Below are 20909 nucleotides of genomic sequence, written 5' to 3'. Positions count from 1 at the left end.
CAACAACAATCAGGTCATGTGGGCTTGTCACTGGGAAGATTTCATAGGACAACGCATCCCGCTCTCCAAATTACTCCATTTCGCCTTGGATTAAAGAAGACAGTTTAAAGATAAACATCTGATAATATCTAGTGACCATAACATTGTGAAGTCTGGATAGTCACATGAGCAGCCTGGGAATGGAGGGATACAAACGATTGGTCTAGTTGGACCAAGGAGCAGCACAGGCTTGGAGGGCCGAAGGGCCTGTTTCCTGTGCTGTACTGTTCTTTGTTCTTTGTCTGTCTTGTATCCAGTAATCTTTTGCTGGAAAGTGGCTGAAGAAAGTAGAAAGATAATTTAATGCATTGGATTTTAGCTGTGTTTTATTAGTTTTAAGATATTGCTGAATTAAATTACAATCATTTGGGACACGAACCCATTGAATTCTGGCCCGGATTAAATTCTGGTCGTTGTAATTAATATGCACATCTCTTGTTCTGCATGTGAGATCATCACTTAAAATAATTAGCATTTCTAAAATTCTCATAATATTAATGTGAGTTGCTGTTCAAACACTTTGAGGAAGGAAACTTTACTGCAAAGGTTAAATAGGAAATTAAGTTCTTTTAAATTTATGTTGTTGACGCAAGGACAATTGTTGGTCGCAAAACTGAAAAAACATTTTTTTGCGGGTCAGGTGAAGGGATATTTAGCTAATGTGGGGAAATTGGGGTGACATGCAGCTCAGATCTGATCTAATTGAATAGCAGAGAAAACTTGAGGGGCTGAATAGCCTTCCCCTGTTCATAATGTTCTATGCCTTTTACTGAGCATGGGATGAAGAAACAGCCTTTGATACCAATTATTTTCTTGTGTGGTTATTTCCCTTGTAATTCCCCTGAACTTTGGGAATTCTGATAGGAGAACAGGCGCAGCAGGCATGCGAGGAAATACGAAACAAATGTACCAACTGACTCAAGAACAGCTTCTTCCCTGCTGCCATTAGACTTTTGAATGGACCTAGCTCGCATTAAGTTGATCTTTCTCTACGCCCTAGCAATGACTATAACACTCCATTCTGCACTCTCTCCTTTCCTTCTCTATGAACTGTATGCTTTGTCGGTATAGCGCGCAAGAAACAATACTTTTCACTGAATACTAATACATGTGACAATAATAAATCAAATCAAAATCAGTATGATCGCAGTTCTGCTGAAAAGTCATCAACCTGAAGTGTTGAATTAGAATAAACAGAACAAACTAGCTTGGATATTCCCAGGCCTTTGGTCTGAGGAATGTACCCAGCCCAGCCAAGCTAATCCTGCAAAGATCCCCAACAAACGAAAGGAGATTTGTGCCAAAATTGGGAGAGTTGTCCCACAGATTAACTTGACATGGATTTGCTAAACTATACCTTACAGTTAATGTCCCAGGTTCCTCCATCACCAATCCTGGTTATTGTTGCAATATGCTTTTAAGGTAAAGTGAGGGGTTAGCATTCAAATATACCACATTCTTACAGGGCTCAACGGAAAGGCTGCTTCCCCTGGCTGGGAAGAGTGAGTTGAGTATAGAATGGGGCGACAGCAGTCTTGGAATAAGGGGCAGGATATTTAGGACTAAGATGAGGATGAATATCCTCACATACTGGGTGGTGAATCTTTGGAAATCTCTGATGAACAGACTCGGGGTAGGATTTTCCGGCAGTGCTCACCCCAAAGCCGGAAAATCCCACCCGAGGTCAATGGACCTTTGCATGATCCGTGTCTCCGCTACGATTCCGGTGGCGGGTGGGAAGGAAATATTCCGCCCTCAGTCATTGCCTAAGTAAGGAGGGTCGCTCATTTAAGGCAGTGATGAGGAGAAATCTTTTCTTTCAGAGGGTTGTGAGTCTCTGGAACTCTCTTCCTCAAAATGTGGTGGAAGCAGAATCTTCGAATAATTTTAAGACCGGGCTCGATAAATTCTTGATTAACAAGGGAGTGAAAGGTTATCAACTCAATCCTTAATCTGCTGCCCCCTAATTTTGAGATTATGCCCCCTAGTTCTAGTTTCACCCACCAGTGGAAACAGCCTTCCTGCTTCTACCTTATCTATTCCCTTCATAATCTTATGTGTTTCTATAAAATCCCCCCTCATTCTTCTGAATTCCAATGAGTATAGCCCCAGTCTACACAGTCTCTCCTCATAAGCCAACCCTCTCAACTCCGGAATCAACCTAGTGAATCTCCTCTGCACCCTCTCCAGTGCCAGTATATCCTTTCTCAAGTAAGGAGACCAAAACTGTACACAGTATTCCAGGTGTGGCCTCATCAGCACCTTATACAGGTGCAACATAACCTCGCTGTTTTTAAACTCCATCCCTCTAGCAACAAAGGACAAAATTCCATTTGCCTTCTTAATTACCTGCTGCATCTGCAAACCAACTTTTTGTGATTCCTGCACAAGGACACCCAGGTCCCTCTGCACAGCAGCATGCTGCAATTTTTTACCATTTAAATAATAGTACATTTTGTTGTTATCCCTACCAATATGGATGGCCTCACATTTACCAACATTGTACTCCATCTGCCAGCCCCTTGCCCACTCACTTAAACAATCTATATCCCTTTGCAGATATTCAATGTGCTCTTTGCTCTACCACTGATCTTAGTGTCATCTGCGAATTTTGACACACTACACTTGGTCCCCAACTCCAAATCATCTATGTAAATTGTAAACAATTGCAGTCTCAACACTGATCCCTGAGGCACACCACTGGTCACTGATCACCAACCAGAAAAATACCCATTTATCCCCACTCTTTGCTTTCTGTTAGTTAACCAATCCTCTATCCATGCTAATACATTACCCGTAACACCGTGCACCTTTATCTTATGCTGCAGCCTTTTGTGTGGCACCTTGTCGAATGCCTTCTGGAAGTCCAGATACACCACATCCCATTGTCCATCTCGCTCAAAGAATTCCACTAAATTAGTTAAACATGACCTGCTTTTCATGAACCAAAGCTGTGTCTTACCAATGGGAATTTCTATCCAGATGTCTTGCTACTTCTTCCTTGATGATAGGTTCAAGCATTTTCCCCACTACAGAAATGAAACTAACCGGTCTATAGTTACCCGCCTTTTGTCTACCTCTTTTTTTAAACAGTGATGTCACATTTGCTGTTTTCCAATCTGCGGGAACCACGCCAGAGTCCAGCGAATTTTGGTAAATTACCATGAGTGCATTTACTATTTCCCCCGCCATCTCTTTTAGTATCCTGGGATGCATTCCATCAGGGCCAGGAGACCTGTCTACCTTTAGCCCTATTAGCTTACCTAACACTGCTTCTTTAGTGATAACGATCATTTCTGGGTCCTCACCTGCCATAGCCTTCCTGTCATCAATTTTTGGCATGTTATTTGTGTCTTCCTCTGTGAAGACCGACACAAAATACCTGTTCAATGCCTTGGCCATTCCCTCATTTCCCATTATTACATCCCCCTTCTCATCCTCTAAAGGACCAATGTTACCTTAGCCACTCTTTTTTGTTTTATATATTTATAGAAACCTTTGCTATCTGTTTTTATATTCTGAGCTAGTTTACTCTCATAATTCATCTTACTTTTCTTTATAGCTTTTTTCGTGGCTTTCTGTTGACCTTTAAAGATTTCCCAATCCTCTAGTTTCCCACTAATCTTTGCCACTTTGTATGCATTTTCTTTCAATTTTATTTCCTTAGATATCCATGGCTGATTATCCCTTTTTCCTACAGTCCTTCCTTATCACTGGTATATACTTTTTCTGAGCACTGTGAAAAATCGCTTTGAAAGTCCTCCACTGTTCCTCAGTTGTCCCACTTTCAAGTTTTTGCTCCCAGTCTATCTTAGCCACTCTTCCCTCATCCCATTGTAGTCTCCTTTGTTTAAGCACAAGACACTGTCAAGGCAGGCATCTTAAAGGATCCACCTCCATTCACAGGGCTGTTGGTTCAATCACGTGCCTGTTACACATGTGTGTTAGATGCCCTTGCGCTCTGTCAAAATTATTTTGAGGATTCATTTATTATCCAATACTGAATGAGTGAGGATCTTTATATCCTTTATATTACTTTACTGTGTGCAAGCTCTAATCACCTGATTCAGTCTGGGACCTCTTGGCCTAAGTGAGGAGTTATAAGGAGTGTTTTATATCGTGAAGCTATACTCTTTTATTTTTGGAAATATGATTTTCAAACGTTTTTAACTGGCTGAAAATTTAGCAATTTGAAATCAGACAGAACAAACTACTTAAAAATGTAGGGCCACCTTCCAAAGTAAAGGTATAAAAACAAACAAGTCGCCCTCAAGAGAGCGTGAAGAGAGGGACATTTCCTATGATTCAGAGACCCATCAAAACTCACCACTGTCGAAGGAAAAGATATTATAATGCGAATTGCTGAATTTTACTAAACTGTCATCTTGTTAAGACAATGGGGGACTGTTGGTCAGCCAGGACATACAACTTGCAACCCACCCAAATGGGAACAGACACTCAACCATTGCGTACAAAAGGTCAAAGGAGGTTAATAGAGAAATCAGTAAGGGTGGAGCTGGTTTCAGTGCACTTTGACTTAATTTCCACTTGCATTAAACCCATACATTGCTTCAAGTTAAAATTTCCCCCATTCACACGAGTTGGTTGGGTCAGGGACACAGGGCTGATGCATGTTATCATGTGTTGGTATTAACAGTGGATTGAGGGAGGGCACTTTATTTTCAGCTGGTGTCGAAAATGGTGTGGAGTCAATGTTTGGCCACTGGAATGATGGAGAAGACTTTCTGGGTTGAGTTGACATCTGCCGCTCCTGGTAAAAATTACTCTGAGATACTCTGAGGGGCAGCACGGTAGCACAGTGGTTAGCACTGCTGCTTCACAGCTCCAGGGACCTGGGTTCGATTCCCGGCTTGGGTCACCGTCTGTGTGGCGTTAGCACATTCTCCTCGTGTCTGCGTGGGTTTGCTCCGGGTGCTCCGGTTTCCTCCCACAGTCCAAAGATGTGCGGGTTAGGTTGATTGGCCAGGTTAAAAATTGCCTCTTAGAGTCCTGAGATGTGTAGGTTAGAGGGATTAGCGGGTAAATATGTGGGGTTAGGGCCTGGGTGGGAGTGTGGTCGGTGCAGACTCGATGGGCCGAATGGCCTCCTTCTGCACTGTAGGGTTTCTATGATTCTATGTTGATGGCCTGCCCCAGGTAACTCTGTCTCCAGCCAGTAGCAGAGCCAGTCAGGGCTTGATACTCAGGTGGGGGAGGGGGAGGGGGTGGGGGATTCGGTGGGGAGAGGGATTCTCAAGGGAGAGGGATTCGGTGGGGAGGGGGATTCGGTGGGGAGGGGGATTCGGTGGGGAGGGGGATTCGGTGGGGAGGGGGATTCGGTGTGGAGAGGGATTCGGTGGGGAGGGGATTCGGTGGGGAGGGTGATTTGGTGGGAGGGTGATTCGGTGGGGAGGGTTCCACTGCAGTTTGGACCTTATGCCTCCACTTGCTTCTAGCGACCTCTACCACATTTTTAACAATCAGCTCAAGTCTGAGAGCCTGGTTTCAGTTTGCCCCTCCCAGCAGTTTGTTCACTAATGTCCTTTAGGGAAGGAAACCTGCCGTCCTTACCCAGTCTGGCCTACATGTGACTCCAGACCCACAGCAATGTGTTTGAATCTCAACTGCCCTCCAAGGGCACCTGGGAATGGGCAATAAATGCTGGCCAGCCAGTGATGCCCATGTCCCTCAAATGAATTAAAATAAAATTAGCATACCCCAGCTCCCAGATTCTCCCAGGTTACTGGATTGGATCGACAACCCAGGAGACTGGACTAATAATCCGGAGAAAGTGACTTCAGATTCCAGCATGGCAGTTTGGAAATTTGGACCCAGTTTCAGAAACGTGGGAATAAGGAGCTGGTATGAGTAAAAGCGACACTGAAGACGTTGGATTGCAAATCCAAACGGCTCACTTTAGGGAAGGAAATCTGCCATTTTTACCTGGTCTGACCTCTATGTGACTTGGGACCCATGCAAATGTACTCAATTCATAATTATCACTTGGTCAAGAAGGTATTCCATCTTTTATCATAGAAGCGTAAAATCCCAGAATGGGTTTCATCCGGGTGCTCCGGTTTCCTCCCACAGTCTGAAAGACGTGCTGGTTAGATGGATTGTCCATGCTAAATTCTCCCTCAGTGTACCCGAACAGGCCCCGGAGTGTGCCGACTAGGGGACTTTGACAGTAACTTCATTGCAGTGTTAATGTAAGGCTACTTGTGACTCTGATAAATAAACTTTTTTAAAAAACTAAAGGGTCTTGTGATTTTACATGGCAGTTAGCCCCCAAGCTGTTAATATCAATCAAACTATCTATGGTTTCTATGGTTCTCATGTTATAAATGCCTAATTTTTTTGCTGTGGGGCTGAGCTGCTCTTTTCGAGTTCAACCCTTCCCTGTTCATTTTTGTAACCTGTGCACTTCTTTGCCCAAACTCTGGCATTTTTGCCAAAACGATTGTCAGAAAATCAGTGGGCTGTCATTTGATTTTTGCCTCCTGTATCATAGAATCATAGAACCCTACAGTGCAGAAAGAGGCCATTGGGCCCATCGAGTCTGCACTGACCACAATCCCACCCAGGCCCTACTCCCATATCCCTACATATTTACCCGCTAATCCCTCTAATTTACACATCTCAGGACACTAGGGGCAATTTTAGCATGGCCAATCAACCTAACCCACACATCTTTGGACTGTGGGAGGAAACCGGAGCACCCGGAGGAAACCCACGCAGACACGAGGAGAATGTGCAAACTCCACACAGACAGTGACCCAAGCCGGGAATCGAACCCAGGTCCCTGGAGCTGTGAGGCAGCAGTGCTAACCACTGTGCTACCGTGCCGCCCTGTAGGAGATCCCTGTTTAGCATCTGGCTTGGGCGTGAGCACATCTGTGCAGGAGGGGTGCGGGGGGAAAAGGGGGGGGTGCAAGACTCTGCAGCATGCAGCATGTACTGGGCCTCTTCTCTGACCTCTGTGGATCCAAATGATGGGGATTGCTATGTGGGAGGGGTCTCTGCCACATAGAGGTACAGTGCAGCCTGGCTTGTGTCTGGACCTGCTTTTAAAGTGAGCAGCCCCCTCTAAGACCTCCTCACTCTCCTGCACTGAGGTGGGTTAATGTGGACCGGAATTTTCTGACCATTCCTGTCAATTGGATCTTCCGGCCCTGCCGACGGTGAAACATTGCCGCGTGTTTCCCGGCGGCAGGGAAGGGAGTGTGTCTACACACACGCACAGACATGCACAAGGCAGTGTCCAACATGCACAAGGCAGTGTCCAACAGTGCCAGGGGGTGCCTGGGCTGTGCCGGGGGGGGGCAGTGCCAGGTGGTGCATAGGCAGTTTCAGGGGGCTGTGGTGGGGGCAATGCCAAGTGACGCCTGGACAATGCCATGACAGTGGCGGGGGCAGTGCTGATGGGTACGAGGGTTCCAGAGTGACCTCCTTTGCTCTCTCTGTCCTGGGACAGCCCTTAAAAATGGTACCCTGATCCTTGGTGACCAATTTGCGGGTAGGGCAGACAAATCAGAAGCTGCCTTCCCCTCCCCATGTGTGACCCACCATTGCAGTTAGTCCAGAAGTAGGTCATGCAATTAATAGTGAGAAATTCTGGTAATCAGTTGCCCACTGAATGGATGTTAGATTTCATGTGTTTTAGATTTTAATAATTCTAAGCGAATGATTTCTCCTCTCGCGCTTTTATAAATTATTTTAAATCTCTGATGTTAGATTACCAAACTACAATTTCTCTCTACAAATGTGATAGGAGGGATACTGGCTCGGGTCTGGAATGCACTGCCTGGAAGTGTGACAGAGGCAGGCTCAATTGAGGCATTCAAGTGAGCATCAGATGTTTATTTGAATAGAGACAATGTGGGGGGTACGGGGAAAAGGCCCAAGACATAATGCTGATAATATGGGAGGCGAACAGATGGATAGAAGCCGCTCCTTTAAAACTCAGATGAGGAGGAATTTCTTCAGCCAGAGGGTGGTAAAGCTGTGGAACTCATTGCCACAGAAGGCTGTGGAAGCCAGACCATTGAGTGTCTTTAAGACAGAGATAGATAGGTTCTTGATCAATAAGGGGATCAAAAGGTTAAGGGGCGAAGGCAGGAGAATGGGGATGAGAATCATATCAGCCATGATTGAATGGCGGAGCAGATTAGAGGGCCGAATGGCTTAATCCTGCTCCTATATCTGATGTTTTTATACTGGCGCAGGCTTCAAGGGCCTGTTCCTGTGTTGTATTGTTCTTTGTTCTAATTTTGAGAGCTAGTGGAGACTTGTTGGGCCAAACGGCCTCCTTCTGTGCTGTAACAATTCTGTGATTCTGTATTTTTGTTGCTTCACTGTCAGAGGGTCAAAATCCTGGAACCTCCTTCCCTAACAGCATTATGGGTCCACCTATACCGCTTGGACTTAGCACTTGTCTTGTTTTTCTGATGCAGAATGGCCAACAACATGATTCTAAACTATCTATTACTAACACATTTTCAGAACATGAGCACACAACTGCAAGACATTTGCAGCCTTGTTACAACTATCCCTAACATGTACTATCTGACCTTCAACTCCTTGGTCTTGGGGGGCGGCACGGTGGCACAGTGGTTAGCACTGCTACTTCACAGCGCCAGGGACCCTGGTTCGATTCCCGGCTTGGGTCACTGTCTGTGTGGAGTTTGCATGTTCTCCCAGTGTCTGCGTGGGTTTCCTCCAGGTGCTCCGGTTTCCTCCCACATCCTGAAAGTCGTGCTGGGTAGGTGAATTGACCTGAACAGGCGCTGGACTGTGGCGACCAGGGGAATTTCACAGTAACTTCATTGCAGTGTTAATGTAAGCCTTATTTGTGACTAATAAATCAACTTTAACTTTAGGTCAAGTGACTGCATGAAGTACAGAGTGTAGTGTATTGTATCTAATACTGGAGCCCACCACTACAATCACCCTAATGTCATGACTGTGATTAAGGAGGCAGCTGACTGCTACCTTTCCAATGGCAATTAGGGATGGGCAATAAATAATGGCCTGGCCAGCGAAGCTCACAACCCTTGAATAACTAAAAATAATTCAATGTACTTATTTACAAAGCCAATTTCTCATTCAATTAAGATCCTTAACAATTTGGCTTACTAACGTCAAGGATTTGTGAATATGAATCTTCAGATCCCTTGTTTCTTGCATCCATCTCAAAATATTACCATGTAGATAATGCTGGATGTCCTTTTTACTCTTCAATGATGCTTCACTTCACAAGGAATAAAACCAGACGGACTACCCAGCAGCGACCTTGGCACCAGAAATGCCAACAGCATACCCTGGCCAATTGACCCTGCCATGTCCTCCTTACTAACATCTGGGGACCTGTGCCAAAATGGGGAAAGCAATCTCACAGACTAGTTAATTAACAATCTGAATGATATCCTTACCGCCAATGTCTCAGACACCCTCATCATCCCTGGCAATGTCCTGTCCCATTGGCAGGATAAACCCACCAGACATGGTGACACATCTCTATATTTATTTATTAGTGTCACAAGTGGGCTTACATTAACACTGCAATGAAGTTACTGAGAAAATCCCCTAGTCGCCACACTCCAGCACCTGTTCGGGGACACTGAGAGAGAATTTAGCATGGCCAATGAGTCCAAAAATGTGCAGGTTAAGTGGCCTGGCCATGGTAAGTTGTCCTTTGGCATCCCCAGATTTGTAGGTTAGAGGGATAAGTGGTGTAAATGTGTGGGGTTACAGGCATAGGGTGGGAGATAGAGCCTGAATAAGATGTTCTGTCAGAGAGTCAGAGCAGACTCGATGAGTCAAATGGCCTCTTCTGAACCATGGGGTTCTATGGTTCTAACCAGCGCGTCTTTCAATTGTGGGAGGAAACTGGATCACCCGGAGGAAACACACGCAGACAAGGGGAGAACATGCAGGCTCCGCACAGACAGTGACCCAAGCCAGGAATCGAACCTGGGTCCCTGGCGCTGTGAGGCAGCAGTGCTAACTAACTGTGCCACCATGTTGCCCATCTGGTCAGAGCTGCCCTGGGAGTTGTCAGCTCTGAGTTTGGACACCAAGAAGTCTCATAGTATCAAATCGGAAATCAGTAAAGAAACCTCCAACTGCTAGTCACCTACTGCTCCCCATTAGCTGGAGAATCAGTACTCCTCCATGTTGAACCGCCTTTTGGCTAAGATCAAGTGTAGTATGGAGAGGATGCTGCACTTGGTTGAGGTCATTAGGTTACATTGAAGCTTCATATGTTTCATATGAAGCAATTTTTAAAAGCGGCATCTCGGCCTTTTGGCTAAGATGCAAATGAGCCCAAGTCTTGGAGAAGGAACCTCCCCCTTCTCCAATCAGCTTGGCTCATGTAGATCGGGCCCAGGACAGGGTGGTTTGGTCGCTCGCCCTGTCTTGTCAGCCTGGATCGGAAATGTCTCAACTTGTTGAGACTCTGAATTGGATTTGATTTGATTGAATTGGAAAAGTATTTAAAAAAACACCACTTGAAGAAGCACAAAATTGGCAAGGGTGCAGAATGTACTCTGGGTGGGGGACTTCAATGTCCATCAATAAGACTGGCTCAGTAACACCACTGCTGGCCTAGTCCGAACGGACATTGCTGCTAGATTGGGCCATTAGCTGATGTTGAGGGAACCAACAAGCGGGATAAACCTACTAGACTTTGTCCTCACAAAACTACCTATCACAGATGCACCTGTCCATGACAGTATTGGTAAAAATGGCCACAACCGAGCCCTGGTGAAAGCCAAGTCAGTTCTTCATGCTGAGGATGCCCTCCATTGTGCTGTGCTTCACTACCACTGTGTTAACTGGGATAAATTCAGAACAGATCTAGCGACTCAAAACTGAGAATCTGTGAGCTGCTATGGGGCATTCGCAGCAGCAAAAGTGTATTCAACCACAATGTGTAACCTCATGGCCCAGCATACCCCCAACTCTACCATTAGCATCAAGCCAAGTGATCAACCCTGGGTCAATGAAGAATGCAGGAGCACCACCGGCCTACAAATGAGGTGTCAACCTAGTGAAGCTACAAAACAGCAATAGTTGCATGTCAAAGAAGATAATAGTCAGAGTTAAGGGATCAAACAACAAATGGGTCAGATCAAATCTCTTGACACAACCACTCGTGAATGATGGTGGACAATAAACAACTAACCAGAGGCTCAACAAATATCTCCATCCTTAATGATGGAGAAACCCAGGACATCTGTGCAACAGAAAAGGCTGAATAGTGTGTGACCATCTTCAGCCAGAAATGCTGAGTGGATTTTTAAAAAAGAATTCGCAAGATGTGACATTAGCAGCTGAACCAGCATTTATTGCCCATCCCTGGTTAACCTTGATAGGGTGGTGGTGAATTAGCTTTTTAGAACCACTTCAGTCCCTGTGGAGTATGTACACCCACAGCGCTGTTAGGGAGGAAGTTCCAGGATTTTGACCCAGCAACAGTGAAGGAACAGTGATATATTTTCAAAGCAGGATGGTAAGTGGCTTGGAGGGGAACTTGCAGGTGGTGTTTCCTGACTGGTTGTAGGGCAGGTAGGACCTGTACAAGATGAACAGGTTGCACCTTAACAGGACCGAGACTAACATCCTCACAGGAAGATTTACTGGTGCTGTGAAGGAGGACGAGATTGGCAAGGGGATGGGAACCTGAGAGGGATCTCAGATCAGAGGAAAGAAAAACTGGCGCCAGAAGTAAAAAAGGTGGTGTTTCCATGTGTCTGCTGCCCTTGGCCTTCCAGGTGGCAGCGGTTGAGATTGTGAAAGGTGCTGTCGAAGGAGCCTTGGTGAGGTGCTGTAGTGCATCTTGTAGATGGTACAGTACTGCCACTGTGTTGAGGGAGTGTATGTTTAAGGTGATGGATGGGGTGTCAATCAAGGGTGTGGTTTGTCTTGGATAGTGTCGTGTTTCTTGGGTGTTGTTGGAGCTGCATTCATCCAGGTAAGCAGAGAATATTCAATCACACTCCTGATTTGTGCCTTGTAGATGGTGGACAGGCTTTGAGAAGTCAGAAGGTGAGCTACTCAGCATAAAATTCCCAACCCCTGATGTGTTAATTATGCTTACCCAGTATTTATATAGCTGGTCATTCAATGCCAAGGTCAAGGATGTCACAGTGTGGGACATTCTTCTTGAGGAGGGTGAACAGCCAGAGGTAGTGGTCCACATTGGTACCATTGACATAGACAGGAAACAAATCGATGTCCTGAAAGTAGAAAGTCAGGAAAAAAAAAAGCAGGACCTCAAAATTTAGTATTAATCCCAGTGCATAATTCTGGCGAGCATTGAAATGGGAGGATTGAGTGATTGAACATTGGCAGAGAATTGGTGTAAGAGGGAGGGCGTTAGATTTCTAAATCATTGGCACTGGTTGTAGGGAAGGTAGGACCTGTACAAGATGAACAGGTTGCACCTTAACAGGACCGAGACTAACATCCTCACAGGAAGATTTACTGGTGCTGTGAAGGAGGACGAGATTGGCAAGAGGATGGGAACCTGAGAGGGATCTCAGATCAGAAGAAAGAAAAACTGGCGCCAGAAGTAGAAAAGTAGCGAGCAAATAGGATCAGAATGCAGAATAATGTTAAAAAGACAAGGTTAAAGGCACTATATCAAAATGCATGCAGCTTTCGCAAAAAGGTGGATGATTTGAAGGCACAGAAAAACAGTGGGTGGGTATGATCTAACTGCTGTTACACAGGTGGAGTTATATGCTGACTGAGACTGGGAACTGGAATATCCAGGGATGTTTCTCATTGGGAAGGATAGACAAAAAAGGAAACCGTAGGTGGGTAGCACTGTTAATAAGGGAGGAAATGAGTTCATTAGTCAGAGAGGATCTTGGATCAAAGGATCAAGATGTCGATTCAGTTTGGGTGGAACTAAGAAACAACAAAAGGCAGCAGACATTGGGAAGACTTGTTAATTGCCCACTAAACTGTTGTGCTAACATTTGGCACAGTATTAATCAGAAAATTAGAGCTGCCTGTAACATGAGTAATATCATAATAACATCCATAGACAGGGTAAGCATAATTAACACTGATGCTATAAAGGACAAATTCCTAGATTGTGTATGAGGTGAACTTCTGGAGCAATACATTGAACAACCAACTAGGGATAAAGCTATTTTAGATTTAGTATCATGTTACGAGAAAGGGTTAACCTTGCTGTAAAGCAGCATTTTGGAAATTGTGATCATACTATGGAAGAATTTTACATTTGTTTGAAAGTGATATGGTTCAGTTTGGAACTAGACTTGTAAATCTGAACAAAGGAAGCTATGAATAGCTAGTATTTAAAAGGAGCATTACCTGGTCTACAACAAATATACACTCCTCAATGACACAAAACCCTAACAGGAAAGGTGCATCAACTGTGGCGAATAAAGATTAAAGGATGTGATTTATAAGGTTTCCAGAAAAAGTGGTTAGCCTAAGGACTGGGGGCAGTTTCAGAGGACCAAGAAACTGATAAAGAATGGAAAGAGAGAATATGAATGCAAACTAGCGAGAACTATAAAGATGGAATGCAAGAGCTTCTTTAGGTGCGTGTAAAGGAAAAGATTATCTCGGACAAATGATGGTCCATTCCAGCCGGAGGCAGAATTTATGACAAAAAAGACAAGGAACAATACAGCACAGGAACCGGCCCTTCGGCCCTCCAAGCCCGCCCCGCTCCCTGGTCCAAACTAGACCATTCTTTTGTATCCCTCCATTCCCACTCCATTCATGTGGCTATCTAGATAAGTCTTAAACATTCCCAGTGTGTCCGCCTCCACCACCTTGCCCGGCAGCGCATTCCAGGCCCCCACCACCCTCTGTGTAAAATATGTCCTTCTGATATCCGTGTTAAACCTCCCCCCCCCCCCGCACCTTGAACCTATGACCCCTCGTGAACGTCACCACCGATCTGGGAAAAAGCTTCCCACTGTTCACCCTATCTATGCCTTTCATAATTTTATACACCTCTATTAGGTCACCCCTCATCCTCCGTCTTTCCAGTGAGAACAACACCAGTTTACCCAATCTCTCCTCATAACTAAGCCCCTCCATACCAGGCAACATCCTGGTAAACCTCCTCTGCACTCTGTCTAAAGCCTCCACGTCCTTCTGGTAGTGTGGCGACCAGAACTGGACGCAGTATTCCAAATGCGGCCGAACCAATGTTCTATACATCTGCAACATCAGACCCCAACTTTTATACTCTATGCCCCGTCCTATAAAGGCAAGCATGCCAAATGCCTTCTTTACTACCTTCTCCACCTATGACGTCACCTTCAAGGATCTGTGGACTTGCACACCCAGGTCCCTCTGCGTATCTACACCCTTTATGGTTCTGCCATTTATCGTATAGCTCCCCCGTACATTAGTTCTATCAAAATGCATCACTTCGCATTCATCTGGATTGAACTCCAAGTGCCATTTCTTTGCCCAAATTTCCAGCCTATCTATATCCATCTGTAATCTCTGACAATGCTCCTCACTACCTGCAAGTCCAGCCAATTTCGTGTCGTCCACAAACTTACTGATCACCCCAGTTACACCTTCTTCCAGATTGTTTATAATGGAGAAAATGGAAACAGCAGAGAAACTAAACAAATTATTTTGTGTTTCTCTTCATAAAGGAAGATACAGAAAAATCTCCCAAAAGCAAGCGGAGGTGCTTAATGAATACTTTACCTCGGTATTCACGGTGGAAAGGGATCTGGGTGGTTGTACTGCTGGTTTGCGGTGGACAGAAAGGATCGAGCATGTGGACATAAAGAAAGAGGATGTGTTGGAACTATTGAATGGCATCAAGGTTGGTAAGTCGCCGGGACCGGATGGGATGTACCCCAGGTTACTGTGGGAGGCGAGGGAGGAGATTGCGGAACCTTTGGCGATGATCTTTGCATCGTCGATGGAGACGGGAGAGGTTCCGGAGGATTGGAGGATTGCAGATGTGGTCCCTATATTCAAGAAAGGGAACAGGGACAGCCCGGGAAATTACCGACCGGTGAGTCTAACCTCAGTGGTTGGTAAGTTGATGGAGAGGATCCTGAGAGACAGGATTTATGATCATCTAGAGAAGTTTAGTATGATCAAAAGTAGTCAGCACGGCTTTGTCAAGGGCAGGTCGTGCCTTACGAGCCTGGTTGAGTTCTTTGAAAATGTGACCAAACACATTGACGAAGGAAGAGCGGTGGATGTGGTCTATATGGACTTCAGCAAGGCGTTCGATAAGGTCCCCCATGCAAGACTTCTTGAGAAAGTGAGAGGGCATGGGATCCAAGGGGCTGTTGCCTTGTGGATCCAGAACTGGCTTGCCTGCAGAAGGCAGAGAGTGGCTGTGGAGGGGTCTTTCTCTGCATGGAGGTCAGTGACCAGTGGAGTGCCCCAGGGATCTGTTCTGGGACCCTTGCTGTTTGTCATTTTCATAAATGACCTGGATGAGGAAGTGGAGGGATGGGTTGGTAAGTTTGCTGACGACACCAAGGTAGGTGGTGTTGTGGATAGTTTGGAGGGATGTCAGAAGTTGCAGTGAGACATAGATAGAATGCAAGACTGGGCGGAGAAGTGGCAGATGGACTTCAACCCGGATAAGTGTGTAGTGATCCATTTTGGCAGATCCAATGGGATGAAGCAGCAGTATAATATGAAGGGTACCATTCTTAGCAGTGTAGAGGATCAGAAGGACCTTGGGGTCCGGGTCCATAGGACTCTTAAATCGGCCTCGCAGGTGGAGGATGCGGTCAAGAAGGCGTACGGCGTACTAGCCTTCATTAATCGAGGGATTGAGTTTAGGAGTCGGGAGATAATGCTGCAGCTTTATAGGACCCTGGTTAGACCCCACTTGGAGTACTGCGCGCAGTTCTGGTCACCTCATTACAGGAAAGATGTTGAAGCCATTGAAAGGGTGCAGAGGAGATTTACAAGGATGTTGCCTGGATTGGGGGGCATGCCTTATGAGGATAGGTTGAGGGAGCTTGGTCTCTTCTCCCTGGAGAGACGAGGGATGAGAGGTGACCTGATAGAGGTTTACAAGATGTTGAGAGGTCTGGATAGGGTAGACTCTCAGAGGCTATTTCCAAGGGCTGAAATGGTTGCTACGAGAGGACACAGGTTTAGGGTGCTGGGGGGTAGGTACAGAGGAGATGTCAGGGGTAAGTTTTTCACTCAGAGGGTAGTGGGTGAGTGGAATCGGCTGACGTCGGTGGTGGTGGAGGCAAACTCGTTGGGGTCTTTTAAGAGACTTCTGGATGAGTACATGGGATTTAATGGGATTGAGGGCTATAGATAGGCCTAGAGGTAGGGATATGAGCAGCGCAACTTGTGGGCCGAAGGGCCTGTTTGTGCTGTGGCTTTCTATGTTCTAAGTACTAGGGAGCCAGGAGCTTATGAATTTGTAGAACTAAAAGGAATTAGTGTTAATAAAGAGTTTCAGGGCCTTGGAGGGTGCGAGAGAAAAAGGCGACGGGCCTGCCCGCGTGGTTAAGTGTGGCGGCCAGGGCGAAATCAGATGCATCACTCTCCACCTGAAAGGGGATGGACTCATCGACAGCGTGCATCGTGGCTTTCGCGATGTCAGCTTTTATCCCTTCAAAGGCTAAGCGAGCCTCTGCTGCTAGGGGAAAGGAGGTAGACTTTATGAGCGGACGGGCTTTGTCCGCATAATTGGGAACCCACTGTGCGTAGTATGAAAAAAAACCTAAGCATCTTCTCAGTGCTTTTATACTAGTGGGTAGGGGGAGTTCAAGGAGGGGACGCATACGGTCTGGATCAGGGCCAAGGACCCCGTTTTCCACCACGTATCCGAGAATTGCTAGGCGGCACTTGCTAAATACACACTTCTCCCTGTTGTAGGTCAGATTCAGGCGAGACGCAGTGCGTAAAAATCTAAGGAGATTGGCATCGTGGTCCTGCTGGTCATGGCCGCAGATAGTGACGTGTCCAGGTACGGGAACGTAGCCCGCAGCCCGTTCTGGTCCACCATTCGGTCCATTGCACGCTGGATGACCGAGACCCCATTCGTGACGCCAAAGGGAACCCTTAAAAAGTGGTAAAGACGACCATCCGCCTCAAAGGCCGTGTATTTTCGGTCCTCTGGGCGAATGGGGAGCTGGTGGTAGGCTGACTTCAAGTCAATGGTGGAGAACACCCGGTACTGCGCAATCTGGTTGACCATGTCAGATATGCGCGGGAGAGGGTACGCGTCCAGCTGCGTGTATCTATTAATGGTCTGACTATAGTCTATGACCATCTGGGGTTTGTCTCCAGTTTTAACCACCACGACTTGCGCTCTCCATGGACTAGTGCTAGGTTAAATGATCCCTTCCCTGAGGAACCGCTGAACGTCAGATCGAATAAAGATCCGATCCTCAGCGCTGTAACGGCTGCTCTTAGTTGCGATGGGCTTGCAGCCTGGCACGAGATTCTCGAATAAAGATGGTGGGGTGATTCTGAGTGTCGAGAGGCTACACGTGGAGCGCGCTGGGCAATTTGGAGGCTGCTGTTCTCCCACTGAAAGTAGAGGGAGTGGCCCATCGTACTGCAGGGTTACACTCCTCAGGTGGACCATAAAGTCTAGTCTCAGGAGTATCAGAGCGCAAAGGTGCGGTAACACGAGGAGCCTGAAGTTCTCATAAACTGTGCCCCGCACCGTTAGGTTTACCACGCAGCTCCCAAGCACGGTAACAGATCGGAACCTCGACGCCATCGAAATTGTCTGTCTGACAGTCCGTACTCGGAGACCACACCGCTTCACGGTGTCAGGGTGAATGAAACTCTCCGTGCTCCCGCTGTCAAACAAACAATGAATTAGGCATCCATTTACCTCTATGCCCATCATGGACTTGTCGAGTCTGTGAGGCTTGGCCTGGTCCAGGATGATTGACGCCACCGTTGGGTCTTGAGTGCAACTGCAGGCAGCTGAGATGGTTGATGATGATGATGACCCCTGCTGGTCGTCTGCGGTCGGTGCCGACCAAAATGGCTGCGCCCATGGATCGCACGTGGTCGGTGGCGCTAAAATTGGCGGCCCCTGCAGGTCGCACGTGTCTTGCGTCTTCGTCATCAGGAATGGCGGCGCTCTGGAATCGCACGTGGTGGAAGACCTCGAAGAAGCTGGAGACAAGGAGACAGGCTCTGGAGGATCACACGCCGCACTGCTATGTTTGGAGGGTGGTTTAGCCCTGCAGACTTTGGCATAATGCCCTTTCTTCCCACACGCGGAGCAAAATACCGTTCTGGCTGGACATCGCTGCCGAGGGTGTTTCGCCAATCCACAGAAATAGCATCGCAGGCCTCCTGGAGCTGCCGCCGTCGTCAGGTCCGAGATTGAAAGCACAATCACGCAGTTTTTCGGAGCCGCTGGGTAGAGTTGAGTCGGTGGCTGTACTTGCCACGATGTTCCCACGTGGTCGGTGGGGTAAGTTTCTAGACTTCTGGAGGCCGTTTCCATTGTGTCAGCCAATTCCACCATCTTAGCTAGGTCTAGGTTACCTTGCTCTAGCAGCCGCAGGCGAATATACGATGAGCTGATTCCCGCCACGAACGCATCTCGGATCAAGTCGTTAGTATACTGGGTCGCCGACACTGGCTTGCAATTGCAGGCTCTGGCTAGCTGCTGAAGTTCGTGCAGGTACTGTCCTGTCGTTTCGCCGGGCTGCCGCCGTCGAGTGGCTAGAAGGTGTCGAGCATGGATCTCGTTTGGCGGTTTGTTGTACAGTTTCTTAAGTAGTTCGATGGCCCCTTTGTAGTCTTGGGCATCGCGGATTGATGAGTATACGGTGTCGCTTACCCTTGCGTGGAGGACCCGCAGTCTATCGGCGTCGTTTTGAATGGCTGTTGAGGCATCGATGTAGTCTTGAAAACACTTTAACCAATGGTCGAAAGTGTTCGACACTCCCGCTGCACGTGGATCTAAGGTAAGCCGATCGGGTTTCAACATTTGCTCCATGGTTTTTTTTACCAAAAATTGTTAGTAATAAAATTGATGCGCGATTAAATCACTCGGGAGGCTAGATCGTACCCGGGAAATAAAGGCTTTTATTAGTAACAAGAATGGAGCATACTATATACAATACAATCCCAGACTAAAGGGTCACCAGGCAGTGCAGTGACCTTTATACTCCTCCAGGTAGGCGGAGCCAACTGGAGTGTACCACAGAACAATATCAACAGGTCGAACACCCAACCCTAACACCAACAGTGACAACAGTAACATATCTACAAACACCCATAGTGCTGACCATCTATGGTTCAGTACTCATAGTGGTAACCAACTATGTTTCACCACATGAAACAAATTCTTAATTCATACCAGAATATTACCCTCAAGCCCATGAGATCTAATTTTGTTTCCTAACCACCTATGTGGGGCCTTATTAAAAGCCTTCTGAAAATCCAGCTACATCAGAGCAACCTGTTCTCCATTACCTCTGCTACAAGTGACATCCCCAAAAAAACTCCAACAGGTTTATCAAACATAATTACGTTTGCAACCTTCCAGTCTATAACAACCTTTACAAAATCGAGACAACTTTGAAAAATAACTACCAGTGCATCCATAGTATAAAAGCAAAGTACTACAAATGCTGGAATCTGAAACAAAAACAGAAAATGCTGGAAAATCTCAGCAGGTCTCACAGCATCTGTGCAGAGAATCATAGAATCTCTACAGTCCAGAAGGAGGCCATTTGGCCCATCGAGTCTGTACCAACAACAATCCCACCCAGGCCCTATTCCCGTAATCCCACATATTTACCCTGCTAATCCCCCTGCCACTAAGGTCAATTTGGCATGGCCAATCAACCTAACCCACATATCTTTGGACTGTGGGAGGAAATCAGAGCACCTGGAGGAAACACACGCAGACACGGGGAGAATGTGCAGACTCCGCACAGACAGTGACCCGAAGCCAGGATTGAACCCTGGCGCTGTAAGGCAGCAGTGCTAACAACTGTTCCACTGTGCAGCCCATGATGAGTCATCCAGACTCGAAACATTGGCTCTGAACTCTCTCCACCAATGGGCCTGATTTTACCATTGCAAACGGGCACGAAAATGTGGTAAAGTCGGGCGTGAGGCCATTAACGCGATCCGTGCCTGCGCAGATAGAACATAGAACATAGAACATAGAACATTACAGCGCAGTAAAGGCCCTTCGGCTCTCGATGTTGCACCGACTTGTGAAACCAATCTAAAGCCCCTCTAATCTACACTATTCCAATATCATCCATATGTTTATCCAATAACCATTTGAATGCTCTCAATGTTGACGAGTCCACTACTGCTGCAGGCAGGGCATTCCATGCCCTTACTACTCTCTGAGTAAAGAACCAACCTCTAACATCTGTCCTATATCTCTCACCCCTCAATTTAAAGCTATGTCCCCTCGTGTTAGTCATCACCATCGGAGGAAAAGGATGGCCACTTTACCGAGACCTGGGAATGGCCGCGATCCGATTCGCGCCCAAAATGGGCGCAACGGCGATTTAAATGCATTTGCGTGCATTTAAATTGAATTAATGAACTGCCCGCCCAACTTTATCAGCACTTCCCCCTTTACCACCACGTTCGCCAATACGGAATCACGCCAAAATGAACATGCTGAATAAAAGTCTGTTTCGGGTGCTCCAGCTGCTGAAGAGGCGAGTTCAGAGCTTCCAAGGGCTCTCTGAGTCAGATCGGGGGTGGTGGCGGGGGTGGGGGCAGTGGGGGGGGGGGGGGGGGGGGGGAGGGGGGGCAGTGAGGGGGGGGCGGGGGCAAGAGGGAGGCGGGCCTGATCATTCTCTGGTGGGGGGGGGGGGGGGGGGATTGGGAGGAGGGAGGCCCAATCGCTGTCTGGTTGG

This window comes from Mustelus asterias, chromosome 27, assembly GCF_964213995.1.
Source record: "Mustelus asterias chromosome 27, sMusAst1.hap1.1, whole genome shotgun sequence".
NCBI classification, from domain to species: Eukaryota; Metazoa; Chordata; class Chondrichthyes; order Carcharhiniformes; family Triakidae; genus Mustelus; species Mustelus asterias.
Note: the sequence above shows the minus strand (reverse complement) of the source record.